The sequence below is a fragment of the Pseudophryne corroboree genome, chromosome 3, assembly GCF_028390025.1.
Source record: "Pseudophryne corroboree isolate aPseCor3 chromosome 3, aPseCor3.hap2, whole genome shotgun sequence".
NCBI classification, from domain to species: Eukaryota; Metazoa; Chordata; class Amphibia; order Anura; family Myobatrachidae; genus Pseudophryne; species Pseudophryne corroboree.
The window spans coordinates 414,713,885-414,735,795 of record NC_086446.1 but is presented as its reverse complement, the minus strand read 5'-3'; the positions used below and the strand labels follow the sequence as shown (position 1 = coordinate 414,735,795).

The window sequence follows — 21,911 nt, the reverse complement described above, 5'->3', positions numbered from 1 at the left end:
GCACACTAGTTTTATGGCTCTAAGAAGCAAGGATCCAGTCATAAACTAGTTTTAAATTGTTTCAAATACATATTACCAGGATTGAGACTTTGTATCATTCCTACAAAGCATCATATGGGCAACATTGAGTCCTTTTGAGCATTTTATATGCTGTGCCTTCCCAGCCACTGACCTCACCGCTCGTCACTGGCTCTCACTGCTTACTCCTCATGTTATCTGATTGTCTTCCCCTTCCCTTTAGTTTGTAAGCTCAAGGTCCTACTTCTCTTGCACCCCAGCTATACTGTACGCCTCCTCCTTAGGGTTCTCTCCGTCCACATACATTGCTTTTACACCTAATAAGTGTATCTCAACCAGTTAGCTGTGCCCAGACAAATGGGTACAGGCCTCAGCCTACACTGAAGACCTCGTCAACTTTTTGCTTCTGTACCTGTATTGAGAATTTGTATGTTTGTTACCTGTTTACTGTAGTGGACAGGCTACTGCACTGTTCCTGTTTTTCCCCTTGTGGTGTCTGATTATGTTCCCTATGTGGGATCAGTATGGTTTGCTGGTGCACGGGATCCCGGTGGTCGTAATACCGATGCCGGGATCCCGTGGTTTGAGAAGCCGTCAGGGGTGTGTAAGGGGAATTCCCCCCACTCCCCAATCCCCTATCCCTCCCTACCTGCAGCCTAACCCTAACCTCCCCCCTTGTTGCCTAACCCTAACCACCCCCCCGTATGTGCCTAAACCTACCCTCCCCCCCCCCACACACACAGCCTAACCCTAACCCCCAGGACGCGGCCTAATCCTTACTCTCTCCCCGCAGCCTAAACCTTACCTCCCCCCACGTCACTTACATGACTCGCGGTGTGGCCTTGTTCGGGATCCCAGCTGTCGGTGGTCCAGCGCCAGAATGGTGTACCCATTCTGGATGCCAGTGTTGCCATTCAGAATAGGGTCGGTATTCCGGTGTTGGTATTCTGGTTGCCGGGATACCGTCAGCTGGGATCCTGACTGCATCACCCCATGTACGCTGCTGGGGACCACTTGTGGCATCCTATAAATAGTATATAATAATAATAATAATATATTTCCTCTCTATATGCTATTTACCTATACTGTTGTGCTTTGTACATTTGGTTTATACTACCATGTATTTTTATATTGACAGCTTTATATTGAAAATTGTAAAAAAAAAATTGAATACAAACATATAGAAAGTAATTTAATACTTTACACTTTGACTTTACACTAAAGTTTCTTTACATACTGATTCTATTTAGATGTTGGGGCTGATTCTGACTTGGTAGCAAAGCACAAAAAGCAAGAAACTGTGCACCTGGACATGCCATGTACTGCAATTTGGACAAATACATTGTACATGTATTTATTTATTTTTTGCATGCAGGGTAAATGTTGGCTGCTGTTGAATGTAGCCCACATAAACTGGGAAGCTTTCTTTTTCTACTGCAATTTAGATTTGAGGTTGGACACGCCTCTCTCAAATGCACATCTCTGCACATTTTACATCTGCCCCAGGGTGGTCATTCCGAGTTGTTCGCTTGTTGCTGATTTTCGCTGTACTGCGATTTGTTGCAAAATGTGCATGCGCAAGGCACGCACGGCGCATGCGCTTAGTTATTTAACTAAAAACTTAGTAGATTTGCTGTGGATCCTGCAGCGCTTTTCAGTCTCTCTGCTGATCGGTGAGTGATTGACAGAAAAGGGGCGTTTCTGGGTGGTTACTGAGCGTTTTCCGGGAGTGTGCTAAAAAACGCAGGCGTGTCAGGGAAAAACGCGGGAGTTTCTGGAGAAACGGGGGGAGTGGCTGGGCGAACGCAGGGCGTGTTTGTGACGTCAAAACAGGAACTAAACGGACCGAGCTGATCGCAATCTAGGAGTAGGTCTGGAGCTACTCAGAAACCGCAAAGAATTATGAAGTAGCAATTCTGCTAATCTTTCGTTCACTATTTTGCTAAGCTAAGATACACTCCCAGAGGGCGGCGGCCTAGCGCGTGCAATGCTGCTAAAGCAGCTAGCGAGCGAACAACTCGGAATGAGGGCCCATATGCAGTGTGACAGGGTTTTGCCAAGGTGCAGAGTTACTTTATTTGTTGCTTTAATCCAATTCAGAATCAGGCCCTTAGTATTTAAAGGTGCAGTTGCCTTGGGCTAGCATTTCAGTAAGAAATTGTCTGTTTTTTTATGATTGAATTAGGTCAAGAACATATATTTAAAGCTTATTCAAAACTTGTTTTTTTTAACGTTTGTAAAATATTGGGAGTAATTCAGACCTGATCGTAGCAGCAAATTTGTTAGCAGTTGGACAAAACCCTGTGCACTGCAGGTTAGGCAGATATAACATTTGCAGAGAGAGTTAGATTTGGGTGGGTTATATTGTATCTGTGCAGGGTAAATACTGCCTGCTTTATTTTCACACTGCAATTTAGATTTTAGTTTAAACACACCCCACATAAATCTAACTCTCTCTGCACATGTTATATCTGCTCCCTGCAGTACACATGGTTTTGCCCATCTACTAATAAATTTGCTGCTACGATCAGGGCCAGTATTTACTAAAAATCCGAGTTTGGCCGATTTGTGTTTTTTTTTTCTGAGTCCCAATTCGGGAATTCACTAAGCACCAATCTCAGCAGTGTCTGGTCTATTCGTAATGGTTTGAATGACAACGTTCCGAAATACGAATGAATAGACCATCGGTCAAACGCGGCTGTTATTTCATACAATACGGGCATTCACTATTCATTCGTATTTGGGTGTTAGTCTCTGAGTGCTCAAGTGCGGGTCTATTTTTTTTCGATTCGTTAAAAAAATCTGCAAAAAAATAGACCTGCTTTTTCCAGTCGAGTTTGGATAACTATGCACGGATCAATGAGATCTGTGCATGGTTATCTATGGGAAAGTGTCTGTTTAGTGTAAAAACTGGAAAAAAAATTGCGTGGGGTCCCTGATTGGCTGAAGGGACCCTCTTTGACAGGAGTCAGGGGGGGTCCTGGCAGTCGGGGAAAGGGGTCCCATGTGTAAACATGGGACCCCTTTCAGTGCGTGGTCGGTTTTCCGTTTTATTATTTTGCCAAGTACGTGGATTATACAAAGGTCTGATTCTACACTGGATTATGTGAGTATAATTTTTTTCACAGGTCCCCCAAGGATTCTACATGGAGAAGAGGACTGAGCCTCGTGGGAACATAGGTAAGTATGTATGTATGGAGGTGTGCATGTATGTAATAAAATTATACTTTCACTGTGTGTGTGTCCTGTTTTTTTGGGGGTATTTTTTTAGTAGTAGTACTACAGGTACCAGCGGGCCCGGTTTTCCACCGCATGCTGGTACTTGTGGTTTTCCAAGTACCCGCTTGCGGGGGAGGCTTGCTGGGACTTGTAGTACTGCTACTAAAAACAATATTCACATTTTTTCACAAGGCTATCAGCCCCCCATCCGCCGCCCTTGGATGGGGGGGACAGCCTCGGGCTTCACCCCTGGCCCTTGGGTGGCTGGAGGGGGGGACCCCTTGATTTAAGGGGTTCCTACTCCTCCAGGGTACCCCGGCCAGGGGTGACTAGTTGGGTATGTAATGCCAGGGCCGCAGGGACCAGTATAAAAGTGTCCCCCGGCTGTGGCATTATGTACCTGGCTAGTGGAGCCGGTGCTGGTTTCAAAAATACGGGGGACCCCTATGCTTTTTGTCCCCCGTATTTTTGGAACCAGGACCAGGCGCAAAGCCCGGTGCTGGTTGATGAAATATGGGGGAACCCCTGAGATTTTTTCCCCCATATTTTATCAACCAGGACCGGCTCAAAGAGCTTGAGGCTGGTTGTGCTTAGGAGGGGGGACCCCACGCAATTTTTTTCAGATTTTTAAGACTTTAATCAACTTTTTAAGGTACACAATGAAGCTCTGCACGGATCTCACAGATCCGTCCGGGATTCCTTGTGTTTTGTCAGGCAGCGTTTTACTCATCACTCCCGTAAAACACTGCCTGATATTACAAATCACATCGACATCGGAAAAAACTAATGTGCAAAACTCGGCAGCTTAGTGAATGATCGTATCAGGATTCAAAAAGTTGCAGTAAAATGCACCCGATACCATTCGAGTTCAAACACCCTTCAAAATGGCCAAAACACGAGTCATTCCAAGTTGATCGCACGCCGCCGATTTTCGCTGCGCTGCAATCAGGTCTCTACTGTGCATGCATATGCACCGCAATGCGCACGTGCGTCGTACGGGTACAATGTGGATCGTTGCTGAGCTATGGAATTAACGAAGACTCCATACGCACAGCCGATCGCAAGAAGATTGACAGAAAGAGGGCGTTTCTGGGTGTCAACTGACCGTTTTCTGGGAGTGGTAGGGAAAATGCAGGCGTGTCCGGGCATTTGGAGGGCGGGTGTCTGACGTCAATTCCGGCACCAAAAAGACTGAAGTGATCGCAAGGGCTGAGTAAGTTCAAACCTACTTTGAAATTGCACAAAATGTTTTTGCAGAGCTCGGCTGCACAGGTGTTCGCACACTTGCAAAGCGAAAATACACTCCCCCGTGGGCGGCGACTATGCATTTGCACGGCTGCTAAAAACAGCTAGCGAGTGATCAACTCGGAATGCCCCCATGGTCTTTTCAAAACATCGGAACATTGCAACAATCACCATCGGACCACAGGAACAGTGGGACCATTGCAACCATTGTGATTTTAATTTCGCCTGCGGCTATAGCCACTAGGTACACATTACGGGGCTGATGGGGGAGCCCATATAGGGTCTGATTCAGAGGTGGATTCAGATGAATCCGTGTCTTTTGATAGCTGCCCATCTGTAAAGCTTTTCCATCTGATTATGGACACCAGTTTAAACGGGTGGTCTTCAGGTTGCCGACTGTCGGGATCCCGGCGCACAGTATACTGGCGCCGGAATCCTGACAGCCGGCATACCAACAGATTTTCTCCCTCATGGGGGTCCACGACCCCCCTGGAGGGAGAATAAATAGCGTAGCGCGCCACCGTGCCCGCAGCGTGGCAAGCGCAGCGAGCCCGCAAGGGGCTCATTTGCGCTCACCATGCTGTCAGTATGCCAGCGGTGGGGCTCCCGGCGCCGGTATGCTGGTCGCCGGGAGCCCGGCCGCCGGCATACCATACTACAGCCGTTTAAACAATTTAGTGTCTGTGTACGCAAACACTTCAGCGACACACCTGCGACACTCCCATGCAGATGCGGATTAAATAAGGAGGGTGCTCATTTGCAGCCTCTATGCAGTCTTCATGGCACTGATATAAGTATTCTTTGGCACTGTCTACTGCGCGGGTCTTCAGGACATGGGGCCCACGCTGTGTTCCCAGTGATTTATGTACAGTACTGCAAATTGTTTGTTTTATTTTTTAGGGATTTCCGCACTTGGGAAGTAGCAACAAATTGCCCAACTTTGTCAACGTTTTTATATATGCATTTATAATTTATTTCCATGCATTTACATATGCTTTCAATCTGCATGTTTTAAACATGCATCTTAGATAAAATAGGATAGTGTAATCTTGGGCCTGATTTAGAGTTGTGTGCAATGTCAATATTGTTCGCAGTGGAGCAATTTTTCTTTACCACTGCACATGCGCCAAATCTGCACTGCTTAGTAATAGTGCATGTACAGAGGATTATTTACAAGTTGAGTGATAAGTAGTCAGCATTTGGGAAAGGCAACTCAAGTGGCAAGAAAAACACAGGTGAATCTGGTCCATTTTCTGGGAGTGCCAAAGTCAGCCACTGTGAATTTGCTCACAGCTGGGAGCCACTCTGTCTGAGACAGCATAGACTTTCTCAGAATTTCAATGATCAACTGATGTGCAGCCACTCTTTCCACTTTTATACATCAGCGACCAATGTGAAACGCCAGCCGTGGGCATTAGCATATTTTCGCAATTCAACAGCGAGCGAAATCGCATTTTAGTCTGTATCTAGATCAGGCCCCTTCTTCAAGTCAAGCAAATGCGTACATGTTTCATCTAATTGCCTTTACAAAGACCAGTACTATAATGCACTCATGTTTAGGCTATTGAAAACTTTTCACCTGTGCGGACACCTATCAGACACTCTGAAGTGAAATAATAAGCATTCCAAACAAATGCACTCACAGTGCAAGCAAGATATATGCAAGTAAAATTCTGTTTTTTACATGTGCTTGATATGCATCTTAAATGTAAAATTTTAATTCCATTTTTGACGTAGCTTTATGTGAGGCACTTAAGGACGCGATTGCGTATATTTAATATTTGCCTACATATCTGCTTACCTCTCTGAAGTCCTGCGTCAGCCTGCAGTGCAGAGTGGCAGAAATCGTCAGGAAATTTGTGCAGCGGCCATTTTCCTGATGATTTGTGCATGTGTAATAGAGAAATCACTGGCAACACGATGTAGGCACCATGTTCCAGGAGGCATGCACATGTGCAACAGACTCTGGCACAAAGCCTGCAAACAGGCCCTCTCCTCTCTTATATCACGTCTGTTTTACTTTGTCTTAAACATTAAAGCTTTATTACTGGAGCTAGCATTACTATTTCAGAATGACAGTAGCAGAATAAAGTGAGTAAAAAAGTGCTTGATCATTTTAATAAAAATTTTTTTTCTATGGTCAATAGCTTCTATTATTTATTTATTTTTTTCCAGCCTAACTAGCTCCTTCATGTGCATTTCTGTACCATGCATGGCAAAGCGCAAAGTTATTACCTACAGTTATTACCTACCACTCTGGGCCACAATCTTTGGGCAACTGACTCACTCAGCTACCCAGTGATAATTTTTTGATCAGTTATGGTGATAAGTGTTAAAAAAAAAAATATAATGATAATATATATAATATATATATATATATATATATATATATATATATATATAAAATCTTATGTCACTCCTTTTGTTAAAGCTAAATTTCATACAACAATAATTAACATTATTATAAATTGGCTAAGTAAACTAAGTAAGTTTACCTTTGCATGTAGTATTGTTAATAATTATGCAGTGATAACATTGATAATATATTGATTATTAGTCCTTTAAATTCTTAAATTTAGCAGATGTCATGTAGTGTTTGGAGGTAATCTGGGATCACAGGGTTAAGAATTACTGCTACATGGAGGATAAACAACTGATTGTCAAGGACAAGGAGACTTTCAGACCCAAGTGACCTATTCCCTGTCAATACTGCGTCAAAGCACTGAGGATCTGATCACTCACACATAATAACTGAACGGTCTCTGAAACGAGTTTTAGCATAGATAGGACTGACAAGCTAGAACAAGCCAGAGAAATCCAGAATGAAAGTAATGAGCATGGTTAGTGGCACCCTTCTAAAGGAAAGAGTGGTATGTGTAGAATGTGACTGCCAGCCTTGGAGAGTGAGCTTTCTTGCATTGTACTTATTTTTGCCAGCAGGAGAGAAGAGATGTCCAAACATGAACAATTTCCAAAAGACTATAACCCAAAGAGCTGTCACTGTCAAATGTTTTTAAAGATGTATAATGAGACTGGCATCATAAAAGACAGACACTGCAAATAGTAGGCAATTGTCTAAATATAGAGCATTCTATCCATTACACTGTCATTAACTAAAATTACATTCATGGAGGGTGGACACATTTTCCAAGGGGTATATACTCATCCAGGGAGACTCCAAGGTGAGTATTAGTCATCCCCTGAGACAAGAATCCAATTATGTATACTGTGTCTCATGACAGATATATATCCATGAAGAGGGATGCTTTGACCCAATGAGACAGACTGGTGTTAAGGCCAGGGACTTTCTTTCACTGAAAGAGACTGATTGTATACTATTGTCTTGCTGGTTTTAATATGTATGTCCTGTTTAAAGAAGCAAGTGTCTCTTGTTTGATGCATCCCAGAGATTACTGCTATGACAACAGCTGGGCTGTTGCTGAAAACTCAACTCCTGGCACTGGCATAAAGAGGGATAATCATGTGATTACCATACAGGAGGGTCTAGGGTTGGAATTGGCACCTAGCAGAAACAGCAACAGCCTTGCTACTAAGCTTCTACACTGCAATGAGACATCTAAGACTCAGTTCCCACTTACTGAAGGCTTCACAGAAGAGTAAATTATTTTGTCATTGTAATATTAGAATAACAACACAATGTAAAATAACATTGAATGTGCATTATTTACATTTTTCTCTTTCAAACTGCCTTTTTTACTTTGGAAATTGTGGTTTTATTTTTTGTAGCAGGAGGTGATAAATAATGGCTCTTTCATATATGTTCTTTTTTTGGTCAAAATATATTAAATGCACCAACTTTAAGAGGAAAACATGTTGCTGCTTGAAACAGTAAAAATACAGTAGTCAGATTCTCTATGACAGCGATCAGCAACCTGATACATTTCAAGGGCAGTAATCGCTGCCCTCTCACCTTCAAAAGGCCTCGGTAATACATTAAACCAATACATTTAGTCAAAGTAAAAGTCCACCTGCAACAACATATCATCAGGCATAGTAATGTAAGACAAACAAGTGTTACAAGCTCTAACAAACAAATATATCAATTCAGTGTGATGGAACGTACAGCTGGGAAACAGACCAAATAGCACAAAGAAGGAAAGAGCTGTGGACTAAGGGTGAAGGTTCGGAGTGCCACATGGGATGCTAATGCCACTTGTTGCCCATCACTCCTCTAAGTTGTCTGTTTTTTTGTTTTTTTTTAATCTCTTTATTTGTGGGAGTGGAGAGAGAATTGTACAACATCCAGAAATGCACATAAAGAAGAAAAGAAAAAACAATAAACTGGCAAAATATTGTCAGTGAGTCAAAATACATAAAGCAATAAAGTACATTCCTGATAAAACAAACAGTATCAAATCCACATATTTTTTTAGGGGGAAAGGGCGGTAACTAAACAAGTCTACAGTAGCACAACAACTGTATGAGGGGAGCTAGAAGGGAAAATGGGGAAAGAAAGGGAAGGAAACGGAGGGGGGAGAGAACAATACTGCTACAATCCGTGTCATTGATGGTAGAACATATGGAAGAGAAAAAATGGGCTGAGGAGAACTCCGAATACATAACCTTAAAAAGGAAGTGCAATCAAATGAAAGTCAAAATTTAGAAGGAACCCGGAAGTTGTCTATGGAAATATAGGTACCAGGGGCTCCAAGTGTTTTGAAATTTGGCCACTGAGTCTCGAAGCAGGGCGGTGAGGTATTCCATTGATGCAATAAACCAAATATTGTTTATCACATTTTGCATAGATGGGGCTGTGGGCTGCTTCCAATGTGACGCTATCAATATCTTGGCCGCATTAAGGATATGAGTGCAGAGTCTACTCGAGGATCTAGGGATCCCTTCCAATGATTTGTATAACAAGGCGTGTAAGGGGCTAATGGGGGAGGAAATTTGAAGAATGCTCCTGATGAGGGTGAGGATGTCATTCCAATAAGACCTAATCAACGGACAATCCCACCAAATATGCAAAAAAGAGCCCACGGCTCCACACTTGTCTGTTTTTATGGAAACAAGTTTGTTGTTTTAATGTGAGAATAAGGTTTGCTTGTTGTAAATGATAAGCTAGGCATTTCATAGCTGTTTATATCAGTGGTTCACAAACTTTTTTGAATAACAGTGCACTAGACTCTAGGGCTTAGAGTATCAGAATTTTTTTCACGGCAAAAAGTTTCTTATTGAGAAATTTGGAAAGAAATATTAAATTAAATCAATTGTGTTGATATGTCATCCTTAGGTTCAATTGTTTGGTGTGAGGACAAGATCTGCTTCTGCTTGTCCACATATTTTATGATTGGCAGCCACCAGCGCTGGTTTAGCCTATTACATTGACCATAAATAATTTGAATTGGTCCTGGACCACCAACCAAAGGCACCCCTGCAAGTGCCCTGAGGCACCCAGTTTGATAACCACTGCTTTATATGTTGTGAGACTTTCATAAATGTTCTATTTACCCTTGGTTAAAGTATCATAGGTCAAAAAAGTTACTAGATTTATGTTCTTAAAGCTTTAATTTATGTATCACAATACTTAAAAACATTTCAAATATTAAAGGATCCAACTGTTTTTTTTACGCTTTATATATAAAGTTGCATGGGTACCCATTAGCAGACTTTAGAAAAGTGAATGATCACAAAACCCTGCTTATTATGCACCAGGGATTTATGTACAGAAGAGGGACACTGGGGTGCTAGTGATCACTGGAAATGACTCAGGTACATGATATATGCACTGTATAATGGCATTGCAGAAGTGAGGTTTAATTTTTTATGAAAAAAGAATTCATAACATACTAACTCTTTGCCAGATAGATACCTTACGTCTAAAGAAGAGGTATATGCCTCATAAATATTTCTTGTACACCCTTCCTGCATGAGTTCAGTTTAGTATAAAAACTGCTATTAAAATTTAATTTATACTTTAGTATGTACATTCACTTTAAAATAATATTAAAATATAACTGCAAAATGGCTACCTATTATTTACATGTCAAAGACAGACATCTGTAATGGACAGCAGAGAACTATCAAGCTGCTCTAGTGCACCAGCAAGTATCCACTAGGCATCTGGTTCCCCCTTTTTAGAGGCAGATGCTGATTACAAATAGACATTTTGACATAAATTTTCTTAAAAGTTAATAAAGATTATAAATATACCTAAAACAGAAACCTACTTTATAAACATATAGTTAATGTAGCCCAGAATGATTTCTGTAGCAAAAAGCTTCCTTTAAATAGTCACATCTTACTTCTATGACACTTTTTTCAAAATAAGTACAAACGCATAAACATGCAAGTGTAGAGCGGCCCATACATTGGCAATCACAGAAAAAAAAAAACAAGATTCACTGGATCTGCGTTTTTCCTCCCCGATTTAGCGACTCTCCAATCCACCAATATGCGCTCATACTGTGCATTGCAGAGATTTGACTGTGACTAGCAGATAATTTTCATTCAAAGATCAGAAGATCAGATCTGTAAATCATGAAATTGCCCATTATAATGGTAAAATACTAGTAACGGTCTGAAAATCTGCTTATTGTTACCATACTCTAGCAATCTATAGCCTTGATTGGTTGGTGAAATCCAACATGTTGGACAACCTCATTTACTGGTTCCGATCACTTTTTGGTTGGAATGGGCGATTGGTGAACCCTGTACAGTACATGGGTTTTGTTTGTTTGTTTACGCAATCATCTGCAAAACGCAGAATTGTCCCAATGGATTGCTGATGTGTGGGCATCATAACTCATTCCGATCCTATTAAATAAAACTCCAATGTATCTTTCTAAGAGCCCTGTTAAAAGAATTAACATTTTAGTGCTGAAGGATTAAAGATGAAGGTGTAAATGCAATAATAGTAGAGCAATGCTTAAACTAAGTAAGTGCACACCTCATCTGTAAATGGGAAATAACTTGTTACAAACGCCCTGGTAAACATTAGGGTCTGGTGACTGTGCAGAAACAACATCATTAGAAAACACTGTAGTCAGTGGAAGCTGCCATACTATCTTTCAAATTTTTGGTGTCAGACATATTTCAAAATAAAAAAGTGCCCTAAGTGGCTTTATTAAGACATATATGGTGGATTAAATAAGGTTGATAGACACTACTACTTTACATGAAAAAGGTGAAAGGGTAATACTGCTTGAATATATTGTATGTTGCAGTGGCATTTGTTTTCTAAATAAACAACCCCTTGCTTGCCAGATCCATTGCACAGGTGCCGGGACCTGGCTGTCTCCTTGCCTCCTCTCTGACCATGGGTAGCAGCAGCCCCCCTAACCAAAACAGGTAGGAGCCGCTGCAGGTTACAACTACCTTTCCATATTATAGTACAAACCGAATCCCTTTGGGATTATTGTAAAGAACGTCTGACTTTAGAAGTACTTTACGTACATGACAGAGTTATGGATTGTATAACACACTAAGCAAACTGAATAGGAATAGAATATAATCTCATTATCCAATAATGTGCACCCAGTACCTACAAACATTGAAGGTAACCATTTAGTTGGCAGAATCAATTTTTATGAGAATCCAGCTTATCAATTCACTAACTGTCGGTAACTTCACTTAGGCACAAAACGGTTGTCTCACCAGGGTGCAGATGACTGGGTTCATTGTAAAGACTATGATCAGATGCCGTATTAACTTGACAATGTACCATGCTCCATTTTCCCACAAATAATGAAAATCCACTTCAGCGTTTTTGTTCCTTTCAAAGCCTGGCCTAGTTTTACAAATTATCAGGAGAATTGTTTGTCTCCCCAGGTTCAAAGGGTTTTGTTACTTGTATGAACACAGTGGCCCAACTGCTCCTTCTTTTATTGTCCATAAAATGCAATGCACTATCAATGTATAACACATTAAATATTTAGGAAACTGCAGATTTTAGAATTGAAATGATTACTCACACACACAGTAAACAGAATCTATACATTACTACTTATGAATTATAAATATGCCAAGGTGAACTTTTCAATCTCTCTCATCACTGCCATTTTTTCCTCCTGTATCCCGCCCCTATTCTTAATTGGTGCTCAGACAGAAAAAGAGAGCAACATAAATCCAATTACCTCCTCACTGGGATGGAACTAGCAAGATCTGACAACCAGGGACACTGTTATTGATAAGACAAAACATACTGCACTCACAGTGCTCAGAAATATAGTAAATAGTATGTTTTGGTTTTTATAATATACAGATTTCACAAACAGTGTAGGTTTTTATTTTTATATAAATATGTGTTTGCATTTAACTGTTTTCACTGTCACAGAACATTCCTAAATTCACATAAGGTTGCTAAAAATATAATCAGCTTGACTCCATGCATGCTTTTGTTCTATTATAAAGAAGATAGGACATCACGAGGGAAAAAGCAAAGAGGCTTTTCTTGTGAATTGTTGTATCAAAATTGCATGGATTCAAATTTGGTGCAGCTTTAAGAAAACAGACAAATACCATGATGTTCCGCTATTCCTCTGGAAATACTACTGTCTGCTACTAATACTTCAGTCCTGCATACCCCTCTATGATGCAAAATATAAACCCCTTGAAGCATAACTGTCAATCTTACAGCAACACCACGGTCTACACACCAAAACAGATCCTCACAATCTGCACAATACTTGCTTTAAACTAAATCTACAATAATGCACAAAATTACTACCTGTTAATTTGTAAAAGCATAATTTATTGTGTCTGTCAAATTTAACAACTTTTTTTTAAATAACAAAAAATGCAATAAAATTGTACTTTTTGTGTAGTACTGTGCTTGATTTAACCCCTCGCTGTGGTTAAAAAAAGCATGGGAACTCATTACAGGCCTATAGTATATGTCATAGGAGAGTTTAATCCATCATTACATATTGTCTGACAAGCGTTATAATTCAGTAAACAATAATATCTGATATAAACAGGTGTTTCCACAAGCTTGCCTTTTCTTTGAAAATCTGATATGAAGTGTATATAGTTTCTATATTACATGTGGTTATCTGTAGAAATAAATTTTGATGAGATATATAGATAAATGTGTAGAATAAAAATCATTTGTGTATAAATGCAATATAATATCATCTTTATATACCAGGTATCCACTCTATAACATTTGCTTATTTTTCGTCCAGAAACTATTAACATTATTTTCTTTCAAACAAGAAAAAATATATGTATGAAAAAAATAAAACAAGACAGCAGTAAAGGAAAAAAACAAAAACAAAATAACATTGTGGATTTAAACAAATATTCATAAAAAAATATGAAAATAAACCCAAAATGTTCAGGGTTTTTATATTTAGCAAAGAAAATAGATTTGTTTTAAGAGAAACAAAGAAAAATGTCATAGCCTTAAAGTTGGGACATTGATTAGAATACTGAATAAAACAAAATTTCCTGCTGATCTTTTTAGAAAGACTTGAAAAAGGAAAAATAATGAAAAAAAGAAGAAGAAAAAAGTACTCACCAAGCAAGAAAATGTCAGAGGTAAAAAGGTCACAAGAGAAGAAGGGAGTTAATAGAAGAAAGGTAGGATGAGAGGTAGAATTGAATGTGGAAAAGGGCAGATGCTCAGATACAATGTATCAGCTCCTGTACCAGGCTGGATACAAAGTAACAGCATCAAGGGACTGGAGTCTGCATTCTACCCACTAGATCAAACCATTGTGGAAAACTGGGGGATGACCGACATTCAAGGACACTTAAAGCTGTTAGTAATGAAACCTACATTTTATTTCTTGTACATATATACTGTAACAGATTGTTACAGTTATTGTTTGTGATTCACTTACTGAGTAATAAGCAGCTACTAATGAAAGAGATTTTTTTCCCCCTATCACGCTCCCTGCTCCTTTTTCTATATATAGGAGGATCCAGTTGATGCCTTATTAAATAGCTGGAGCTGTATAATGTTGAGCTTCAGATGAGAAAGAAGGGGGAGAGAGGTGGATCTGCTTGTGTGAGCTGTCTCTGCATGATTAATTAAGACAAAATAACACTATTTGTATGCCTGATAGATATGAGTTCATTTGTGTGTCTATGCAAGTGTGTGTTTAATTCAAGGATACAAATTCATGCAGGAATTAACATAAAATAAAATTTGGTAAACCTTCAGTATACTGGGTTTTATTAAATACTGTATACTTAAGCCAATCAGACCTTCCCAACTATGCAAGTATCTGGTTAAAAACAAAGTGTCACACCTTGAATTGAATAGGTCGCATTGTAACAGTATTAATTTTAAGGATAGTTACAGCAGATATTCTACCAAAGTATATACAGTTTAAATAGCTAGTGGAAATTGAACAAATCATCCTTTCGAGCCTGCTAATCTAATTTCCTCATACATCAGGGTCCTGCTTCAGGAAATGTTGATTTAGGTTGCTGAGTGTCCAGAGATGGGAATGATGATCAATAAGGAGATACTGGGAGAGATGACTCTCTGAGGAGGCAATATGTCTTAGGTACCTGGGAAGAGGTGTGTAAAAGGTGTGATGATTTAGCAAAATAGCTTTCAGAATTTCCTTCCCAGTTGATTACTCTTTCAGGGTCTCTTAATAGTTTGCACCCCCCTTCCCCCCACCCACACATACATCCCATGGTTTTTACTCTTTAAAAGGATTAAACTGCTTTGTACTACAGCAATGATGCCTGTTAATAATACAGGATGCATGCGGCACCATACACATTCTGTAGAAGCCTGTTGTTGCCGGTGCTTTGCAGTTCATCTACCAGAGATAGTAGTAACATTACTGATGTGGGACTCTACAGACATCATTCAACGCTATAATCACTTTCTCATTGAAAGAGATGATACCTAGAGCACATAGGTTTATTAATGCAATACTGTAAAATCCAGTCCCACAGGCTTCTTCTCCAGGTGAAAGTTATCATTTTTATTAACATCTCTGAAGAAAACCATTGTTAATAATGACATGAAGTTATGCTATATTCTGTTGGAATATGCTATAAATAGGAAATGTAGTATATGCTTTATGCATTCTGTACACTGGACCTGACAGCATAGGCCTCCAGGCTTTTTCCAGGGAGAATAGAAATCTTTCACATAAAAAGGGTTAACCCCTTAAACTCCACTAAACCTAGGTACCTTCAATATCTGTCAATTGTCTGTATTTTTTTTTCTTAACGTAGCCTGCTGAACAGTAGTGCTACAGGTTCCTGTCTATAAACTACTTTTCATATCCTAGATCTGTAAAAAAAAAAAGTTTCTTGCACAAATTTTCTACAAACTTTAATTTACTTAGATATAGGGCGGGATGTAATGAACTCCGAGTCTGATGACTGCGGGATGCAGGCAAAACGTGGACGTTTTTAAAGGGGCAATCATGTACAGGCCATAGTTTAGCCTTGTACATGATTTCCCCTTTAAAAAAAATGTCCGAGTTTGGCCGGCATCCCGCACAGCCGCCGGATCCGGAGGTCATTACATCCCACCAATAGAGTTAAAAAATATTCCTGATCTGATCACCTGCTAGAAGTGTACAGTATATATTTTTCTCTCATCCTCAAACAACAAGGGCCCTCATTCCGAGTTGTTCGCTCGTTCTTTTTCATCGCATCGCAGTGAAAATCCGCTTAGTACGCATGCGCAAAGTTCGCACTGCGACTGCGCCAAGTAACTTTACTATGAAGAAAGTATTTTTACTCACGGCTTTTTCTTCGCTCCGGCGATCGTAATGTGATTGACAGGAAATGGGTGTTACTGGGCGGAAACACGGCGTTTCAGGGGCATGTGGCTGAAAACGCTACCGTTTCCGGAAAAAACGCAGGAGTGGCCGGGGAAACGGTGGGAGTGCCTGGGCGAACGCTGGGTGTGTTTGTGACGTCAACCAGGAACGACAAGCACTGAACTGATCGCACAGGCAGAGTAAGTCTGGAGCTACTCTGAAACTGCTAAGTAGTTAGTAATCGCAATATTGCGAATACATCGGTCGCAATTTTAAGAAGCTAAGATTCACTCCCAGTAGGCGGCGGCTTAGCGTGTGTAACTCTGCTAAATTCGCCTTGCGACCGATCAACTCGGAATGAGGGCCAAGGTTTTAGATGGTACCTTCTGTGATCATGTATGAGATGCAGCTCCTGCAGGAGGAGTATTAATAGTATAGTTTATGACTTGCAGTGCAATCTGAATATGGCTTGCTTTTCCATTTCCTCAAACAAAATAACCCCATGTACTCTAGATTGGTTTGTGTCCCTCATTTGTAAAGTACTGCACAGTACAGTTATTATACTAAAACTGCAAGTTAAAAGCAATATCCGAGAGTTGCTTTATTTTTGAATGCAAAATTGAGAGCATTTCAACATTTCACTATTTTTATAATCCCATAATCTGTATTTTGTGGTTCCAGACAGAGTTGTAGCCATGTTTAAATCATTTTTTATGCTCTCACAGGGAAATGCCTCCCAACAACTTTAAGTAAAGATCGTCCAGCATTCATATATTTTATGTTACAATATGCCAATCCAACATTACAATTACATCTATCAGACTTTGTTCTCCTCCATTACTTATCATTAGCTTCTCTAATTTATGATAACATTTTCTATTTCTTAAATAAAACAACTCTTGTGCGATGATTAGCTGCCATGTCATTCTAAAACAGGCTGGCTATGCAATAACATATGGAGCTCCACTGTGATATAGGCCAGGGCCCATTGAATATTTATGCTCTTATATTTTCTGAGCAGACTTTGAGGCATATATATCATCAGAGCCGGCCATAGGCAAACTAGGCAATTGCCTAGGGCATTTGATATGCCTAGGGGCATCAGCAGCTTCTGCTGATTAAAATGATATGAAGCATGCCTATATTCTGTGTGTAGCATTTCATATGCAGATACAGCCACAGTTTCACACAGTATATAGGCATGCTGCATATCAATTTAATCAACAGAAGCTGCTTGTGCATCCTAGCCACACAGCAATGCAAATAAGATGCATTTTCATGAAAAAAAAAAAATGTGCCCGACGTTAGCAATGAGGCAAGATTTATGAGGACACATCTGTATTCATGCAGAGGCAGAGGTCACAGTGTTAGTGGCAGTGTGAGTGTTGTGAGCATGTGAGTAGGTTGGTTGTGCAGTAGTGTTCGGAATATGTGTAAGGAGCATTATGTGTGTCATGTAAAAATGCATTAATAATGTGCAACATATGTCTAAGGGACACAATGTGTGCCATTATGTGTATAAGGGCATTAATAATGTGCGCATATGTGTAACAGGGTACTACTGTATGTGTGTCATTATGTGTATAAGGGCACTAATAATGTGCAGCAAATGTGTAGGGGGCACTATGTGTGTCATTATGTGTATAAGGGCATTAATAATGTGCGGCATATGTGTAAGGGACATTACGTGTAAAAGGGCATTAATAAAGGTTGTCATAATGTGTAAGGCACATTATATTTATAAGGACATTAATAATGTGTCTCATATGTGTAAGGGGCATTACTGTGTGGCATTATGTGTATAAGGTGCTCTACTATGTGGCGTTGCGTATAGAAAGGGCACTACTGTGTCATCTAATGTGAATAAAGAGCAGTAGGGTGTGGTGTAATGTGAATAAGGAGCAATTCAGTGTGATGTAATGTGAATAAGGGGCTCTACTGTGAGGAGTAACGTTTATAAGGTAAAGAAATACTACTGTGGGATGTAATATGAATTATGGACACTATCGCATGATCAAATGTGAATAAAGTTGCAGTACTGTGTGGCGTAATTGGAATTGGGGTTACTATTGTGTGGCCATGCACCTTGTCAGCAAAAACACCCCCCTTTTTGGGCTGTGCGCCAAATGTGCGAACTACTCCTATTTAAATATAGGGGGTACAAACCCCAAAATAAGGACTGCTATGGATGAGGGGTGATGGTGCTGGGAAAGAGGTGCAAGGTCAGAGGCGAGACCAGCGGTGGTGTTAGGGGGCACCAGCCAAAATCTTGCTTAGGGCATCATATTGGCTAGGGCCGGCTCTGTATATCATCAACTGCATTTTTAATTATGTCCCAAATCATAATGCGGTAATGAAAATTATTGCATGCATTTATTAAAGTCAGGGCACCAGGACAGAGGGGGCCGCACAGGGCGGCAGCATAGTGGGCCTGCACAGGGTGGCAGCATAACGGGTCTGCACAGGATGGCAGCATAGCGGGCCTGCACAGGGTGACAGCATAGCGGGGCTGCACAGGGTGGTAACATAGCGGGCCTGCACAGGTTGGCAGCATAGAGGGCCTGCACAGGGTGGCAGCAAAGCAGGTCTGCACAGGGTGGCAGCATAGCGGGCCTGCACAGGGTGGCAGCATAGTGGGCCTGCACAGGGTGGCAGCATAGCGGGCCTGCACCGGGTGGCAGCATAGCGGGCCTGCACCGGGTGGCAGCATAGCGGGCCTGCACCGGGTGGCAGCATAGCGGGCCTGCACCGGGTGGCAGCATAGCGGGCCTGCACAGGGTGACAGCATAGCGGGTTTGCACAGGGTGCTAACATAGCGGGCCTTTCTCAGGGTGGCAATATATTGGGCCTGCACAGGGTGGCAGCATATCGGGCGTGCACAGGGTGGTAATATAACTGGCCTGCACAGGGTGGCAGCATATTGGGCGTGCACAGGGTGGTAATATAACTGGCCTGCACAGGGTGGCAGCATAGCAGGCCTGCACAGGGTGGCAGCATAGCGGGCCTGCACAGGGTGACAGCATAGCGGGTTTGCACAGGGTGCTAACATAGCGGGCCTTTCTCAGGGTGGCAGTATATTGGGCCTGCACAGGGTGGCAGCATATCGGTCGTGCACAGGGTGGTAATATAACTGGCCTGCACAGGGTGGCAGCATAGCGGGCATGCACAGGGTGGTAGCATAGCGGGCCTGCACAGGGTGGTAGCATAGCGGGCCTGCACAGGGTGACAGCATAGCGGGACGGCACAGGGTGGTAACATAGCGGACCTGAACAGGGCAGCATAGATTCTGAAAGATCTTTCTTCATAAACAAATGCATCAGAGTAGTCCATAGGCTGCTATGTGCTAATGTCACCTGAAGATGGTGATAGCTGCAGAGGTAAAGCTGCATGGCATATTTGACCATTTAGTGACCACCTTAGAAACCTGTTGGGGCTGCTTTTGCAGCTGAAAATCGAAGAATTTCGCCAGATATTTGCTGTTTTCGGGTGTCTGGATCATTTGGTTTGGTTATCAAACCTGTTTGATCCTCCCTGCTGTAGTTCAACTGACTCCGGGCAATGAGTGAAGGCTCTCTGATTATCAGGCTATCACTTCGCACCTACTCTGTGTCAGCGTCTATGGCCAATTTAACTAGTGACACAAATTAGAACACTGATCAGTCCAAGACTGCTGTGAGTATCTGTTGCATAGGATAGATGGCTGCATATTGAACAAGACTATTACTATTAGAAGGAAAGACAAAGTTCAATAAACAGGGAGCCACAATTTTTTTGCTTTCTCAGTAATCTCTCCTAATGGAATGAAGACTTGAGCAGGTGGCCTTTTAGTCTCATGGGTGATGTGACAGGAAGAAAAAGGCCAAGATAATATTCTGGGATGTGTGCCTCACACTGATAATTATTTATGAAGTTATTATTACAGCAGTCAGCGTGGTCTGGCTGTCTTGCTTTCCAACACACACATTCTTTTTGCTTATTTCTCTTTTGCTCTGTCATCTCTTTGTCTTCTCATGAATTCTGGATCACATTGCGATATTTTGTGAACATCACCTTGTCTTGTTGTGTGGGTTGAGGACTAGCTTTACACATTGGTAAAGTAGTTTGGTTTTTATCACTCAGTGAGACTGAAGTGATATTCAGCTATAGTTACAACCAGTGGTGGATTTTACCTATGTGGTGCAGGACTGTAGCCCTCAGTTCAGTGAGCTCAGCTGAGCCAGTTGCAGTCTGTGTGACTGCACTGGCTCAGTGTCTTCACTGTGACTAGCAGTGACTTTCTATTGAAAGTGCTACCTGCCAGTTACCTGTAGGACAGACAGTACCATTGGGTGGTGATTCCTCCCTCTGGGACTGCCAGGCCAGGCTGCAATTAGCAGAGAGCTGGCTTCCAGTAGGAAGCCACAACCTGCCTGATCATCAGCCCTAGCCGGCTTCTATGGGCTGCAGCAGGTGCAGTCCATAAAAATTGGAGTTTGCGCATACGCAGTCAAGTCGCTGCTTGTACACATGCTCCAGTCCTGTCGCCAGATCCATTGCGTAGGTGCTAGGACTCGGCTGTCTCCTCGCCTCCTCTCCAGACATGGGTAGCGGAAGCCCCCCTACCCAAAACAGGTAAGAGCAGCCGCAGGTTACAACTACCTTTCTATGTATTTATTGGAATTTTCACACAGAATAGAATAGATGCATTTCCTAGCATAACAACCTGTTCTTCTACTAAGTAATACACAAACAGTATCCGTAGACATAGTACATAACTCAGTCCAGCCAGAGGCATCATATACATACAGTACAGTAGGTAGAAGAACATATTACATAAACATAATGAACACTGTATAGATGATATGACATCTGTCATATTAACTTCCATGAGGACCAATGAAGCATCAATAGCTTTACATTAGCATGAATCATGACTATGAATGATACGTATAGTGGAAAATAGTCGTAATCTAAGATACAAAAAAATGTCAGCAAACCAAGAAACCAGATATGGGGAGGACACATAAAAATGAAAAATGAGGAGAACATATATGATGAAATAGACAACAGAGAGTCCTACTCCTCACTTATATAAAAAAAAATCTGCTGTATAGAAATCCTTTACACAATGACTAACATGACTTAAGGTATATTAAGGTGCCAAGCTGCCAACAGTAACTACCTATAAAGGAACCTGTAGACGCAATTCAATTGAAATTCCAGAGTCTGCGTCTTTGCATCCAACGTATCTTTATATTGCCCCCATTTCTGGTAAAATTAAACAACTCCTTTTTCAATATCTAGGAGAGTTGTCTATTATACTGTAGTTCACTAAACGTATTATATTTGCATTACAGCTTGGACAGTTGGACGAGATCTGGCAGTCCAGTGTTGTAAAATTACTTTTTTTTACCATCGTCATCACTATGGTTTTGCTCGTCACATCTTCAAAGTCCAGGCTTCAAGTTTTGAAATTTGCACATAACAGAGCTAAAGGGTCAAACATAAAATGCAAATTAAATGTTTTGTTTAAATATACTAATAGTTTGTTCCAAAGCTTTTTTAACAATCCCTCAAAGCCCCATGTGCCTTTTTTAAATGATTTTACCATTTTGGTCCCTAAAACACTTAATTGGTGGATAAAACAGTGGTTTATTAATCTTTGGCCTGGACAACCTATGACTCTCTAGCTGTTGAGAAACTATATATCCCAGCATACCCTGCTACAGTTTTAGCATTCCATAATAG

General features: G+C 41.1%; 1 protein-coding gene across 3 annotated transcripts in view; it reads right to left on the bottom strand.

Moving 5' to 3' along the window:
• The window catches only part of RALY (RALY heterogeneous nuclear ribonucleoprotein), a 422,461-nt gene extending 408,367 nt beyond the window's left edge, over positions 1–14,094 (bottom strand). For all 3 annotated transcript variants that reach the window (XM_063960222.1, XM_063960225.1, XM_063960224.1), the window contains exon 1: positions 13,964–14,094. The gene's annotated coding sequence lies outside the window, so the exon portion shown is untranslated. The remainder of the gene's footprint in view (positions 1–13,963) is intronic.
• Positions 14,095–21,911: the final 7,817 nt, after the last annotated feature.